The sequence below is a fragment of the Zootoca vivipara genome, chromosome 2 (genome assembly GCF_963506605.1).
Source record: "Zootoca vivipara chromosome 2, rZooViv1.1, whole genome shotgun sequence".
NCBI classification, from domain to species: Eukaryota; Metazoa; Chordata; class Lepidosauria; order Squamata; family Lacertidae; genus Zootoca; species Zootoca vivipara.
The window spans coordinates 51,317,899-51,334,293 of NC_083277.1; the positions used below are offsets into that span (position 1 = coordinate 51,317,899).

General features: G+C 45.8%; 1 long non-coding RNA gene across 1 annotated transcript; it reads right to left on the reverse strand.

Annotated features, from left to right (window-relative positions):
* Positions 1-244: 244 nt before the first annotated feature.
* LOC118081569 (uncharacterized) lies at positions 245-9,946 on the reverse strand. The gene is made up of 3 exons (XR_004692088.2): positions 9,824-9,946; positions 4,394-4,568; positions 245-903 (listed from the first exon to the last, which is right to left on the reverse strand). It is a non-coding gene; the product is annotated as an uncharacterized LOC118081569 (long non-coding RNA).
* Between the last annotated feature and the right edge of the window lie 6,449 nt (positions 9,947-16,395).

Below are 16,395 nucleotides of genomic sequence, written 5' to 3' on the forward strand. Positions count from 1 at the left end.
GTTCGGATGCCTGATTATCGTCTTCCAAAGCAACTACTCTATTCCCAACTTAAGAATGGAAAGCGAAATACTGGTGGGCCACAAAAGAGGTTTAAAGATGCTCTCAAGGCAAATCTTTAAAAAATGCAGTATAAGCACAGAGAAAAAATGCAGTATAAGCACAGTACAAGCAAGCGCTCCAATTGGAGAACAGCCTTTACCAAAGGTCTCATGTTCTCCAATTGGAGCGCTTGCTTGTACTGATACAGGGCTGGTCAGCCCAAGGCATTTCGTTCCCTGAGGTGGAGCGGCAAATCATCCCCATCCCTCCCAAGCCAAGATGTTTCTGCACAGAGCCATTTCCCCTCCACAACAGTGAAAATGCAACAAAAACACACAAAGTATTATTATTAAATTAACTACCCACCCTTCACCCTAGGGCCCCAAGGCAAGTTACAACAATTAAAACACAATATTGCAAACAGCTTGGAACAACTTACAATCACAACAATAGGGTGGGTCCTAAAAATGTAATCTTAGGTGTCAAAAGCTGGGGTAAAGAGGTATATCTTCGGCATTTCCCGAAAGATGTATAAGGAAGATGCCAGATGAACCTCTGTGGGGAGTTCCACCGTTTAGGGGCTGCGCTCTCTCGGGCCACCACCACCCCTGAAGTTCTGATGGGTGGTAAGACTATAGAGGGCCCCCCTCTGCTGAGGAAGTGGGTAGAGAAAGAGGGGTGCTTTCAGGTATTTGGGGCCTGAGTTGTTTAGGGCTTTCAATAGCGGTCAGTTTGCTGCCTTTGTCATGACACTGGCCCGGACAGCCCCCTCCCCCCAAAGCCTGCAGTTTAACCTGACACACACAGCAAACACAGACCAGCGAGGGCAACTCTCAGGATGCAAGCAGCTTTTCTCCTCAAGCCTGAACAATAAAGAGAGAAAGACGCAATTGGAACAGGCCCGTATTGCATGGAGCTAATGCATAAAAAAGGCATTCCACTGCTGCCTCCACATACACAAATGGCTTACGTCTGAACTCCTAATCGCAGGCGATAACCTTAGAAGGGGCCTCTGGAGTTTTCTGATCCAATTCCTGGGTCAAAAGGCTCTCTGCACAATTTCCATATATGTATCTGATCTCAGCCCCAGTGCAGTAAACATTCCATGCAGTGAAGAGGGACTCCGCGGCACATTTTGTGTTGAGGTTAATGGGAAAGTGTCTGGTAAGAGCATGTTTATGATTCACCCAGATTCACACTCCCAAAGAACCCCTGTGCTGCTAATTCATTAATCCTTGTATTTTGAGCTAAATTAATTTAACACTCCTCTACCAGGTGTGTACCGTTTTAAGCCACTTAATCAAGGGCTTAAAAGCAGGTACAGTATAGGGGATCCACTTTGAAAAGGTCATTGTCATTCACAAGCCATTCTCAACATACCAAAACTGCTTTCCACTGGGTTGGTAGGGCATCAAGCTGTCAGAGGCAGAGTTAAAATGGAGCAAAAAGATACATAAAATGTCTGTCTTTGGACATCACCACATAATACAGTTTCTCATGTTGCGAATGAAACTAGTTTCTCCCTGAGCTCACATGCTCCCCAATCCATCTCTAGCACAGCCATCCATGAGAAGGAGCTTTCTTTCTGTTTAACGACAACTTGCTATATCATCTAATCTCCAACTGTGGTTAATCTTTTGGCTTTTTTGAAGCAAGCCAACTTCAAACAGTGGTTGATAAAGCTGGCTTGTTTCAGCAAACCATCGTTAAGGCTAGAGATCTAAGAACACAGCAATTTTCATTCCTATCTGTATTTATCACAATCGTCACTGTTTCCCTTCCACTGCAGTTTGGTTTCTGCCAAATGGTACATTATTCATCTCACTGTCCACTATTTAACTTAAATTACATATGGTGTGTAACTTACACTAATTTCAATGTAAATGAAACATCAACTCAATGTAAAAAAGACATTAATTATTTGTAATTTGTGGTCTTAAACAACAATGTGAATAAATGTCAACCATATTCACTTGAGCGATTTCTATTCCTGACCACAGACAAATACACAAAATGCAGCAATTTCCACTTCCTTTTCTGTTTCAGCTGGAATTTTTCAACATCCCTTGTTAAGACTGACCATGGTTTATGGTTTAGAGGTAATGCTAAACAGCAGTTAATCAAATGTGGAAACAAAAGATACCCAATCTCTTCCTTGCAGCCATACTAGAGAACTGGAGGGGGAGCATGTGAGCCCAGAGGGAGGCTAGGCACATTCCCAACCCAATAAACGATAGTTTATCATGATGCTAACCAGTGATACCCAGGTGAGATGCTGAGATTATCCATCCACAGTTCATTTTGGGGGGTTATCAGGCATCCCTGCGCAAGACCAAAAATAGTTCACTGGTAGAATTTGCCAGATACAAGTTTGGGGATTACTGCATTTCAATTCTTTTGGGAATTCAGCATCAAAGTTGTAAAAACGGGGTAGGGTGGAATGCTTCTGAAATACTCTTTGCTCCCCGCTATGGTGACCGCTGAGGCAGACCAGTGAAGCATCACACAAAAACAAGAATCTCTGATGTGTACGTTACTTGAACAGCATGATGGGTTTTCATCAACTGGAGTTTCATGGTGTCCATAACCAATTCTGCCTTTTAGAGGTTGCACACAAAGTGTGCATCAGCATCGGTGCCTATTATCAATGGAAGGGAGTGACGCATCCCCACTGAATGTTTGGAAGTTTACGAGATCACCCAAGGCATGTTGCAAACAGCAAGGAGGGGCACTATCATCCCTGATGGGAAAACCAGGCCTTGGTGGACAGGCTGACTCCAATTACCACGTGAGTCAGAATGGATGACTAAAAGGCAGCAACAAACTGATGCAGGCAAAACAGTTACTAAGCAGCTGGTCCAGAATAACTTCCACCTTCCAAAAGCCTAAATCCAGAAACCTTTGCAGTGCCAGAAATTTAGACGCTGACAATGGAACCTGCTGGAACCTATGCAAGGCAGAGCAAACAAGTGAGCAATGATAAAAATCAGTAAGTAAGACCAAGACCGGACCAGCAGATTTCATTTTTCATATTATTTTTTCCAGAATCGGTTACCAATATGCACGCCAAGTCTGAACTGTTACTGCACACCGCCTGTTCCTGGCTTTCTCACACTGCACCATTAAACTGGGCCCAGGCTTCTGAGCCCTTCATCTGAAGAATCAAAGTACCACCATGCTCTGATTTCTCCTATCCATAGCACAGCACATGCTTTGTGCATGGAAAGTGTGAGGTTCAATCCATAGCATCTCCAGGCAGGGCTGGGAAAGATACCTGCTTGGAACCCTGGAGAGCTTCTGCCAGTCAGAGTAGACAGTACTGAATTAGATGGACCCATGGGCTTGAGTTACCATGATGTAGCTTCCTATATTACCTGCGTTACTAAGCCTCCCAGCACCCCTAGCTGAATTCATTACTATGGCTTTAATCATTTGGAGCTACAGTGGTACCTTGGTTCTCAAACATAATCCATTCCGGAAGCCCGTTCAACTTCCAAAAACTTCCGATTGGCTGCAGGAGATTCCTGCACTCAGTCGGAAGTAATGGAAGCCGCGTCAGATGTTCGGCTTCCACAGAATGTTGGCAAACTGGAACGCTCACTTCCGGGTTTGTGGCATTTGGGAGCCAAAACGCCCAACTCACAAGGCATTTGGGATCCAAAGTAAGACTGTATCCCCATTTGAAGATGGTCCCTAAAAACAACCAATGATTTCCAATATTCTGATTTTAAGGTGGGCCTTAAAACATCCAGGGTGGTATTCAATGGACCTAATTTAGTAGCGTTTATTCATTTCCCTGGGTCTACTCTGAGTAAAACCTAGCTGACTACTATATCCAGTGATTTCATGTGGCTATTCAGAAAGAACTAATGCACTGAAATGGCCAATCCGTGTCCATCTTGCTAATACGCCCCCCTTTGAAAGTTTTGGGGCAGGTTCTGTTTAATATAATTTAATGGTTTTTATGCAGCAACTCATCGTGGTAGCCATCATCATCTCCAGTGGGGAATTCCTACAGAGAGAATGTATGATCTATCCACCTGAAGCCTCTGCATCACCCATGCACAAATCATTTCAGACATTGCAATGGGAATGCAAAAGCAGACCCACCCCCCCTAGGTACCTATGCATCCATTGTCAGTGATTCTCGTGCGGCGACCGTTTTGTTGTGGAGACACACTAAGGTCATCATCACACATGAGGACTGAATCAGTTCCACTGCAAATGTCAAGCCAGCGTTGACCAAGATGTATATCTTCTGTGTCTTCTATTTCACCCTCTGCATGAATAATACGCCAACCACATGAGAGCTATTTAAATGCATTTTTTTCCCCACGATAGACATGAAAATACCTTAAGAGTCAGTTTGCACATCACACAGGAATGGAGAAGCAGCAGCAGTCTGCTCCTATGGTTTTCACTCAGGAATAAGATCCATTAATGGCCTTTACTTCCAAGTAAGTACGCATAGGTTTGTAGCCAGAGGTGTACCATTTCCCCTTTCTTCCAAGTAAGGGATGAACCGACTCTAAGCAATGGATTGAAATAAAATACATCAGGGTGAATTAATGGGTTAAGATTCTGGTTTTTATTTCCTGGCCCAGATGCAGCTTTTATTTATTATCAGATGGTAGTATGGCTTCAGAATGTTTCATTATACAACCTTAATCTCCCCCCCTGCCTGCACAAAAAGAGATTATCAGGGTTTGTTTCATGTATACTCAGATTGGATAATTGGGGTCTCTGAGCGTATATTGGGGGGGGGAATCCCTTTAAAAGTTGCATGCACAGTGTTTGAGTGCTCAGAAGACCATAAATTCTGCTGTTTTATTTCCATAATCCGTTTGACCTTGTAGTGAATGGGAGCAATATTTGAAGTCCCCTAAGATTGAAAGTGGGGGAGGGGGCAACCATTTGTGTAGATGAGTCAAAAGGGGCAGAAAAAATTGCTTTCCAAAATGTCCAGATGAAATAAATATGGGTGGTTTTTTTTAAGCTTAGGAATGTCTCTAAAAGTTGGCTTCCATCATCCCTATGACTTCACTGCAGCATTCAGCTTTGACCAAACTGTCGGATACAGCAGGTGCTCATAAGGCCATCACATCCAAGCACCTCCTCTTGTTAGCAACTGCTGCCGTTTTCCTACTACATGGGGATTATAAAAGCTCGTGGGCCAGATCTCAGACTGCTCTTCTGGGACACATTAATGCCAATACAATTCATTTCCCCCCTTGGCTAACCATTTCAATATGCGAACAATTGCATGCTATTTGCGGGAATTCCTTGCGACCGAAGGAGTGAGTGCCATTTCACCGTGCCTTTAATGAGAAAGCTTAGATACAATCTTTTGCAGGTAACACTAGTTATTTTCCCCCTCGCTTTCCTCGCTCTGCATTAAGGTGACATCTGCTGGGAGATATGGGTATGAGAGGTACTCATTCACATTCCCTGGAGACACCTGTTCCCCATAGCAAGCATTTCTTGACCATTGTTGTGTAAAATGGCAGTCCCAATGGTCTACTCGGATAGAGAACAATACAGCTGGAGCTGCTTGTGCCTTTCCCCATTCTTGTTGATGGCAGGCAACTATGTATCCAAAGGAGATAATCTCTCCGCCATTTGATCAAATGGTGAGCCATACTTTCCTACATCCTTTAAGGCAAAAGCTGCATCAAACTTCTTCAGCATAAGACAAATGCTTCAACTATTGACCTGGGACTATCTGTATTTTCTGGTTCCTGCTTCCCCTAGTGTAGTTTTCCATTGGGGGAAGAATTTGACATTTTTAATCCTTTAACTGTGGCTCATGTGTGAATGCATGTACTGTACTAGAGTTTGCCATTCATTGTGGTTTCGGTTCTCTCCTCAGCATCTCTAGGCCTACAGTTAAATCTCTGAGTGCTAACCCCAGTACTGTATACATACATATTAAAAAGTGCACATGAATGAACACTGATGCCATGTTGTTGAGCTTTAGAATTGGAAAAACTATCACACACTCACAAATAAATAACACAATTTTTTACTATCTCCCTTTGACTTTTGGCTAGGAGTCCTAAATAAAGTGGGGCCTTCCCACTTTGTCTGCTTCCTTTCCCAAAGCTTGTCTTTCAGCAGCAGCAAGGAGAAGGAGGAAGAGAAGAGATTGATTGATTTATTGATTGATTGTAGTTACATTGCACCATTCCTCCAAGGATGTCAAAGTAACACACACACCCCTACTCATTTTATCTTCAGAACAACCCAGTGAGGTAGGTTTCTCTAAGAGACAGAATGACTGGCCCAAGGTGAGTTGGTGAGCCTCATAGCTGCGTGGGGATTTGAACCCTGGTCTCCCGGGTGCTAGTCCAAGACTCTAACCCAGGCATAGGCAACCTTGGCTCTCCAGATGTTTTGGAACTACAGCTCCCATGATCCCTAGCTAACAGGGCCAGTGGTCAGTGATCATGGGAGCTGTAGTTCCAAAACATCTGGAGAGCCAAGGTTGCCTGCTCTAACCAGTACCCCACACTTGATCCACCACACTGGCTTCATGAGGCCCAGAAACTTTATGAGCTAGAAGTCCTCAGTACGTTATTTGGGGTCTTAATTTTTGGCTGGGCTTCCAGTCCTTGCTAAGTGCACTTTTACATGCAGCAGCTAGTGAGATTCATTGGGAATAAGCATCGTTTTTGCTTTCATGCCATGTGGCCAGACACAGGCTGTGGCTAACTTGAGTCCTCCTTGGTTGTTCAAATGTAAAATATCAGGACGCTGCTTCCACTCTGTTCCCCCAATGCCTGCCAAATTAAATAGTTCATTGTTGCTGAATGTGCATGAGTTGCAGCTATATAATAAGAGCAACAGATCGCCTGTGGAATACAAACATTACATTGAACATCCTTAAGTTCGGAAAACTGCCAAGAATGGGAACGAACAGCTCTAGCCTCAGAAGCCTACAGCAAAGGGGCTGACTGCAGATGAAATGACACAGGGCCCAGCAAGTGTGGGGAGAAGGACAATTGAAGAGGACATTTTGAAAAGCTAGTCCATGCATTAGGCAGAGCAAGGCAGCTGCCTCAGACAGCTGGCATTGGTTGCCATGAAAGGACAGGAGAATGTGAGTTACTTAATTTATTGTTGCTTATTTATACTCCTGGGGGTGAGGGGTAGCAAGGCACTTGTGGGGTTTGTGTCTCAAATGCCAAAATCACTTGACTGGCCTTGGCTTCTCTTAGAACAGGCATCCCCAAACTTCGGCCCTCCAGATGTTTTGGACTACAATTCCCATCATCCCTGACCACTGGTCCTGTTAGCTAGGGATCATGGGAGTTGTAGGCCAAAACATCTGGAGGGCCGCAGTTTGGGGGTGCCTGTCTTAGAAAGTAAGAAAAGCCCTGTTGGGCCCATCAAAGACCTATCTCAGGCATAGGCAAACAGATGTTTTGGGACTACAGCTCCCATCATCCCTAGCTAACAGGACCAGTGGTCAGGGATGATGAGAGTTGTAGTCCCAAAACATCTGGAGGGCCAGTTTGCCTATGCCTGACCTGTCTATCACCATGCTCTCAGGGTGCCAAATGCCCACAAGCAGGACCTCTTCACCTTGGCGTTGAGGGTGGAAATGATATATATGTTATTCTGCCTCAGCCAGCAAAACGTCTTAGGCCCGCCGGCCCTGATCTTTAATGTGTGGTTAGTAAGTACACGGCATGTCCCTGTTTTTAATCTATGGGGACCTGGAGAGCAGAAGCATAAGTAGAGCCATAGTGGATCAGAGCATATGCTCATCCAGTCAGGCCTCCCATTTCTGGTGTCCAACCAGAGCCTTCTGGAAAGGCCACTAGCAGGACTGTCTGCTGCTGCTGCTGCTGCTGCTGTTCTCCAGTGAAATCCTGCCTCTGAACCTGGAGAGAGCTGATAGAGCCACCATCCATGACTAACACCCATATTCTCCATATGGGGAAAGCTACACCTGTTCCATTTCTGCCTTTCGTGAGCCTGTTAACAGCCTAGAAGCCTTGCCCCTCAAAGAGCTGTGAGTTGGATAAATCCAATTCCTCCTTGTCCCATTCCCAATTCTTAAGCAGCTGTCTTAAACATTTTTGCCACGGTGATTTGGGATAATTACACCCAGACCAGCACATTAAATTTGCTGTGATGCTCGTGACTCAGTGTCTTTGGAGCAAAATGCTTCCCAGGGCTACTCCTCGGGTGGGGCATTTACGCACCATCCCTTGCTCAGAGCTGTACCCAACGACAGGATCTACCCCGTGGTTTTTAATTAAATAACTGCTAAGATGCAGGCAACCTCTCATCAGCGTCTCCTCCTTAAGACGGAGCGCCAGCGTGCCAATGATTATAAGCCCCTTAAGGAGAATGTGTTCCCCCTAAGGCCTTATAATCATTTTTGTAGTGGCGCTTGTACACTCTTGCACTTTAATGAAACTATAAGCACAATTACTCTGCCTGACAGTGGACAGGGCATTGTGCTTCAAAAGCAGTAGAGCAGGAACATTAAAGCTTTGGGGGAATAATCAGCTTCCTCTCGCTTGTTCCGTATCTTTTGGAGCACGACCCAAAGTTAAGAATTAGATGTTCGGAAGCAAGGCAGAAGTCACACTTACCCCCTGTGTCTTAAAGCACAAAATGGAGGAGGGGCATATCCCTATCCTTTACTCTCTTTGCCCAGCCTGGCAATCTGCTCCCAGTGAGCTGTGGGGAAAGCCTAACTTTAGGCCGGTAGGGAGATTCAAGAGCTCCTTCTTCAGGTGTGCTAAGAGCCCAGCTGCCTGCCTTGCCACGGGCTGCCCTCTCCTAATTTACATTTGCCATTCAGAAAATGACTCCCAGAGTGAACTGCTTGGCACATCCATCCCAGCCCCATGTGTAACTGCAGACTGTTGTGTGCTTGGCCAATCGACAGCATGTGGCTGGTGAGAACTAATAAGACATGTTGTTGCCGACATCTGTGGCGATGACAAAACCCATTAAAACGCATGGCGTTTTGTAAGCTGAACGCTTCCTGTGTCAAGGAGTTTTGTTTTATTCGCTATTCAGCAGAGGGAGAGGCATGGGTAAGAAGTTGACCACACCCACTTTGCATCATTCATACCCACCACTAGCATATGGCCCTCCAAGGGTCGTTCAACAGGTAATATGGCCCTTGGACCAAAAAGGGATAGCCGCTCTTGGGTTAAGCCAGGCATCCCTAAACTTTGGCCCTCCAGATGTTTTGGACTACAATTCCCATCTTCCCCGACCACTGGTCCTGTTAGCTAGGGATCATGGGAGTTGTAGGCCAAAACATCTGGAGGGCCGCAGTTTGGGGATGCCTGGGTTAAGCCAAAACCTTCCATGGCCTGTCATTAAAAAACAACAACACCAAACACTTTGATAAAGAAAACAGAAGACATATCTTCTCCCAAAGTTAAGTCTGCCTTCCCTTGTTTCATGAGCCAGTGTTGAAGTACAGTGTTCAACTAGGGCCAGAGGGGCATGGATTCAAGTTCCCACTCAGCTTACTGGGTGACCTTTGGGCAAGCCACACTCTCTCTACCTCACAGGGTTGTTGTTGGGATAAAAGGAGAGAGGGGACAAATCATGTACGCTGCCTTGAATTCCTTGGAAGAAAGGCAGTATGCAAATGTAACAAAGAAGATTTCGGGCATAGGGAGAGGGGCAGTCCAAACTGAGTACATAAATGGTGGGGGTGTTGACTCTTTCACTCCTGCGCTGCAGTCAAAATGGAAATCCCACCCACCCTCAGCTATTGCCCCAAGAGGAACAAACAACATGCCTCACCTGGATTGTGAGACGTGTTCAGGGGTTTCTATTGGTCCCTTAGATAAGGAAACAAGATCCAGGTACCTGGGATTCCTCCTGAAGCAAAGAAGAGAAAAGCTTCATACAGACAGCATACAAAACTAGCCTGCTCTGCTAAGGCAAAGCATAAGGAAATGTATTTGAGCAAGCTCTCATTTAGCTGTCAGGTGCTTTCCACCATTCCTTTCCCATCAATGTTAATTACCAGGGTATTTGCATTTAAAAGAAAGTTGCTGTCCTTCGCAGAAATTCTGCCCCTCCCACCTTATTCATGCAGCAACACCAGAAGCCAGCATGATTGTAGACAGTCTTGCATTTGGCCCCATCGGTGTGTGGAGGTTGGATTAGGAAAAGTCTGCTGCTGGGTGCAATGAGATATGCTGGCACAAAAATACTTCGGCATGTCACCTTTGTCCAGATTTATATAAAATAAAATAAAAAGCATAAAACATAATCACCACAGAAAACAATTATGAAATGCTGAAGCAGAGACTCAGAGGTGCCAGAGACATCAGTAACACATGTCAGACTTTTTATACAATAGAAATTAATAACAAGCCTATAAAAATAAGGACACAATTGCCATGGAAATCCCTTATTTTCCAGTGGGATGAGATGCTTTCCCAGATAACCTTAGTTTGTAAAGTTCTGCGCACATTCCTACTTTATTTTATTTACTTTTTTTAATCCACAGCCATTATTCACATAAACAACAAACTCATACCAAACAGAAATAAATTTGTCCTTACTTGTTGGACCTCTAGAGGTTTTCAGTTTATATGTCAATTGTTCTAGTACAGCTGATTCCCATACCTTCATGTAACAGTTTTGCATTTTAACACCACCACCACCCCAATTTTAAAAAAATTTAAAAAAATTAAAGTAATAAAATACAGAAAATACACACCAATAATAAAGTTCATTTGTGGAATAGCATAAACCTTTTCTTGTTATTTGCGTGGACAGGCAGAGTCCCCCAAACCCCCAGGCGACCCCCTGAGCGAAATAAAGACACAGGACAACATGCTATGGGATTCAAATTGACCACAACTTTATTAAGATTCAGATGTAGGGAGACCTTGGCTCAGGCATTGGGCGTTATCCTTCCCAGTCCCCAGCCAGGGTTCTGGAAGGCTTCGGGGTCATCCACATGTATGGGGGTTGGGGCTGGCACTGGAGAACATATGTTCAAGCATAGAGAGCCCGCCCCCTGTTCGCCGCCGCTGGAAGGGGGAAGTGATGACGCCTATTGGCATGGTCAAGGTTTTCCCCAATACCCCGATCTTGTTGCCGCAAAGGGGGTGAGGTCTCCGCCTCACGCCCCTCCCTCTAGGAAAATCGCCAAAGAATTCTGCCCAAGGCCTGACTCTGCCAAAGTTGTGACGTATTGCTACAGGAAAGGCGAAACCTGCCAATTCCTTTCCGACCTTTCAACAGCGGCCTTGTGAACATGTAGAGAAAAGGTTAACCTGCAAAAGAACTTGAATGGGGGTGTGGAGGGTGGGAACCAACTGGTGCTTGGAGGTAAGATTCAAATTCTATTCTGTGAGCCGGACAGTCCCTCTCCTTACCTGGCCATCCCCTGGCAACACCTCCCCAGGCAGGATTGGACACTAGGCTTGGGTAGGCGGAGACCCTGGCATCGTACCTGGGAAGGCGATGCCAGCCCCAAACTTCCAGGGAGTCGCCCTCTGGGATCAGGGGCTGCGCACGACCATGCAAAAGTCGCCGCCCCCCATTGATGTGTGGAGCGGTCATTGTGGGTTACTAAATGGCTTTTGAGAGTTTTATAGGAAAAGCAACCCACCCCACCCCACTCCCCATGTATGCAGTTGGTGAGACAGTTAGTAACCCATCCCACTGGAAAATAAGGGGAACCCAGTGTCCTTCGGCTGTTGGACTACACCCCCCATCAACCCTGACCATTGGCTGGCTGAAGCTGATGGAGCTGGAGTCCAACACCATCTAGAGGGCCACATGGTGTTGGTGGTACAGAGCAGGGATAGAAAACCTGTGGTCCACTAGGTGTTGCCGGACTGCGATTCCCACCATCCCTGGGGCTGTTGGGAGTTGGTGTCCCACAACAACATCTGGAGGGCTGCGGGTGAGTTGTGCAAGCCGGAGAAACCTGGATTCGAGTTCAAAGATATATTGCAGTCTCTTCCCACTTGGCGCCTTCCAGACATTTTGAACTGTGGTATCCCTCAACCCCAGCCAGAAGCTGTAACTTTAAGGAACCAGTGGCAAAATAAATGACACACATACGCACATCATTGTGCAATGTCCAGTGGGACTTAGCATACTAATCTCCCCCCCCCAACTCTTTAATCTTTGCCTCTTGCCTGGAACCTTGCAGCGAAAGGGCAATCCCAAGAGGCAAAGGGACGGGTAATTGCTGCGAAGAATGCAACCTCCCTGACGTGTTGTTGAGAGGATCTTCTCAATGGCTGCTTCCAAAGGTCAAAGAGAACAAGGATACCTGCAGGCCGCAGGAAGGAGACGGAGAACACCCACCTCCCAAGGCTGCTTACTCAGCAGCCGCTGCATTGCAGCTTATTCTGGTCGAGTGGGGGTGGGGGGGTGGGGGCAGGATACCATCGAAGCTGAGTTAATAGTGCTAAAAGGCGGCGTCAGACTTCCTGCCCCGATAGAGATGTTTTATTTGGTAAGGCAAAAACTCAGGGCTGATTCACACACACACACATATCACATGATGTCACATCACTCGATGACTTGCAGCTGAGTGTGCAAACTGTCTTTGTTGAAGAAACATTGTGGGTAAGGTGAGAGCTGCGCTGCTCAGGAGTGGCTTCTTTCAGGCACTCGAGGGTGCAGTCGCCAAGTGGTGATAAACAGCCAGATGGCTCTTATGGATGAGGATGAATAATGCTTGCTATTTTCCGCTTCACGTATTATTATCTCAGTGATCCTGGCAGTATTATACAACAGGCATCAGGAACGGCAGGCCCAACAGCCAGAGGTGGCCCTCCAGAACTCTTCTTTCAGGCCCTTTGGTTTCTCTCTGGTCGGGGACAGAGGGTGGCGCTTGGGGGGGGAACTGCCGTCGCACCACTCCTTGGTGTGTGGAGTGCCGCAGGGTGTGATACTCTTTTTAACATCTTTATGCGCCCCCTAGCCCAGCTTGTCTGGAGTTTTGGTTTGGGCTGCCATCAGTATGCTGATGACACCCAACTCTATCTGTTGATGGATGGCCATTCTGACTCGGCCCCAGACAAACTGATCAGATGTTTGGAAGCTGTGGCTGGATGGTTACGTGGGAGCCAGTTGAAGTTAAATCCTTTGAAGATAGAGGTCCTTTGGCTGGGTCTGGACGATATGGGATTGGGGGGCCAACTCCCATCTCCTGCAGGGGCACAATTAGTGCCACCGCCATCCATTAAGAGTTTTGGTGTAATCTTCGACACCTCCCTTTCTATGGAGGCTCAGGTTGCAGCTATAACAAAGGCGGCATTTTTTCATCTCCGCCAAGCTAAGCAGTTAGCTCCTTACCTCTCTCGCCCTGACCTAGCCACTATGATCCACGCGATGGTCACCTCCAGGCTGGGGCTGCCCTTGAAGCTGACCCAGAAACTCCAGTGGGTGCAGAGTTTCCGCTGCGAGACTCCTTACGGGGTCCTCGCCGCGGGATCACATTCACCCGGTGCTATACCAGCTGCACTGGCTCCCAGTGGAGTACAAGATCAGGTTTAAGGTGCTCGTTTTAACCTTTAAAGCCCTATACGGCCTAGGACCCTTGTACCTACAGGACTGCCTCTCCTAGTATGTCGCACAGAGGAACTTATGGTCTTCAAATAAAAACCATAAAATCTTGGAGATCCCGGGCCACAGGGAGGTTAGGCTGGCTTTGACCAGAGCCAGGGCTTTTTCGACCATGGCCCCAATCTGGTGGAACACTCTGTCACAAGAGACTACGGCCCTGCAGGACTTGACAGCTTTCCGCAGGGCCTGCAAGACGGAGCTGTTCCGCCAGGCCTTTGGCCAAGGCACAGTCTGACCTCCTCTCTCCTTCGGTAATCCTCATAGAACTCTAGCCCAATGGTTGCCATTAATTTGATTCTGAATTGATTCTAGAATGTATTTTAATTAAATGACTGTGTGATTTTATGTACACTGTGCTATTTTTACTTGTTGTTAGCTGCTCTGAGCCCAGCTTTGGCCGGGGAGGGCGGGATATAAATAAAAAATTATTATTTATTATTATTATGTAAGCCACCTGGTCATGGAATGGCGATGCACATGGAATCAAGGGATATTGCAACGACCTGTAGCTTTTTGACCTGTCCATAGAAGCAGTGCTTGTGTGGCAATGAAATACCTGAAGCAGAGTCCAAGTCCTCTCCCTTTCCTTCTCATACTATGGTCAAAGCTTTTGCCACATGATTTCTGTCATTTTTGTCTTCTACCCTGCTTGAATCAGATCATATCACTCTGTTGCATGCCAGGGTTGCATGACTACTAGGCATCGGAAGAATGCTCCTCTAGCTCCCCACAAACTCAGTTTCGTAGTTGTGGTTGATGCAATATTACTCTTGTTGCTGTCTCTGACCACTTCATATGGAGATAAACACTGGCTTTCAAATGCAAGGACTTCTAAGGCAATTTGATAGAAAGGAGGATAAACTATTCCACTGGAGACTTCTCTGCACAGCTGAAGGACATGGCAGAATAAGCCAGGCAAGGCATACAATGGTCCTGCAACTATGAGGTAATTAAATGAATTTAACAATTAGAATGAAGGTTAATTGAATTATGGAAGTTAAAAGGGAAAGTTAATTATGGAGTGCAAGAGGCAGAATGATCAAAGCAGCTTTTCCCAGGGTTCTGTAAAGTTTTATTACCCTCTGCTTCAGTCGTGCCAAAACTTTTCCCTGCTGAAGCTCAAACTGACAGCTTCTTTCTCTAGAGTGGCAGAGACAGGAGAGGAGGTGGAGCTTCAGAGATATCCCAGGTTCCTCTTCTGAATTTTCAGCTCTGCAGACAGCAAATTAGAAAGGGGGGGGGGAATCTGTGGCTCTTTGGTGCTAAATGTCTGCATGCAAGTCTCCCCCATGTGGTTAAACCACAACTTTCAAGTCTGGACATCGTCCAAGCATTCTTCATGTGGTTAGACCATGTTGAGGGCTATTTAGGGTACAAATGCAAGCCCATGTCAGAATGACCCTCGGGGTCCCTTCCAACTCCACAATTCTGTGGTTCTATGTTCTGAACTGCTCATTAGTATGGGGATTTTGTAATGTATGCCAATCTTTTCACTCCAGCCTCTGGCATCCCCAATGGCCACTTCCCCAAGCTCAAAGAGGAACCTTCCCCTCTTCCTAGGAGCAGAGTGTTGGGAGTGCGCACTGAGCCCTACCTTATCTTTATAAGCCATGTTTGCCTGCAACTTTGTTTTCATTTTAATTGAAAATTTAACTTTCCTAGATAAGCAGTACTATGGGATTTCCTTTATTAACTATGGATCCACATATATCTGTGTGCCCTCACATATACATGGATTCTAGGCTACTGCCCGTTATGTAGCAGTGCTATTAAAAGTCCAGCATCGTATTAGGGAGAAGATCCTACTGGTGTTCCACAAATTTCCTTCAGTTCTTCAAGGGAAGTGCTGGTTATTTAGTCATATCGCTTTCTCGAGCTATTTAATCTGCTGCTTTACTGACTAAAGCAGCCACTTGAGGAGGATCACTATTAATATTTCTGCAATGTTCAAGAAAATAGAAACTGAAATGTCTCTTTCCTTGTAGGAAATGGAGCATTTCCTACAAGGCGCCATTTGCAATCCTGCAGCTGCATGGCCAAAGGATCCAGTGGAAGCCCTGCTATATAGGTGGGATCCAAGGCATGTCGCCTCCATGATAAATAGGTTTACCACAGATATGCCAGCAGAACACTGTCAGGGCAGCCGTTCTGTCAGTGAAGATATGTGGGTGAAGCAGCCAAAATGGGGTTGAGTCATGGAGGTGGCAAGGGGATAAAGACAGGGGAGGAATTCAATTCAGTTCACGTTTAAAGGCGAACGTAACTAATTTGCACTTTCTGAAACAACCCAAGAGGACAAGGCTGTCCTTCAAAATCTCCATTTCTCTGAATCTTACAATGCCCAGTTATGTATATAAACAAGTGCATATACTGGAGGTAAAGTGTCCATCAAAATTCAAATATTCGTGAAAATAGCATGCAAAAAAATGCCTTATTTTAGGGGAAATGACCTCGCAAAAATATGTATATTACGCAAAATTGCGCACAAAGTATTACAATAAATGTGCTCTAAAATGTGAGCAAATTTTCATGAGGACTTATTTAAAAACACACTGATGTGGAAATGTGAAGGACTGAACTTAAGGTTGGAAAAATGAGAAACTGAGAGGAACTAAAATGGGTAGTTTACCCACCTCTACACAGGGGAGGAGCACAGCTAAATCCTACACTCCTCCAAACCATGGCCATGTGTCCCCATGAGAAGCAGAACTTTGCCGCAGTCCCAGATCCCACACAAAGCATTTGCCTCCCATTGACCAGCATATTTGCTG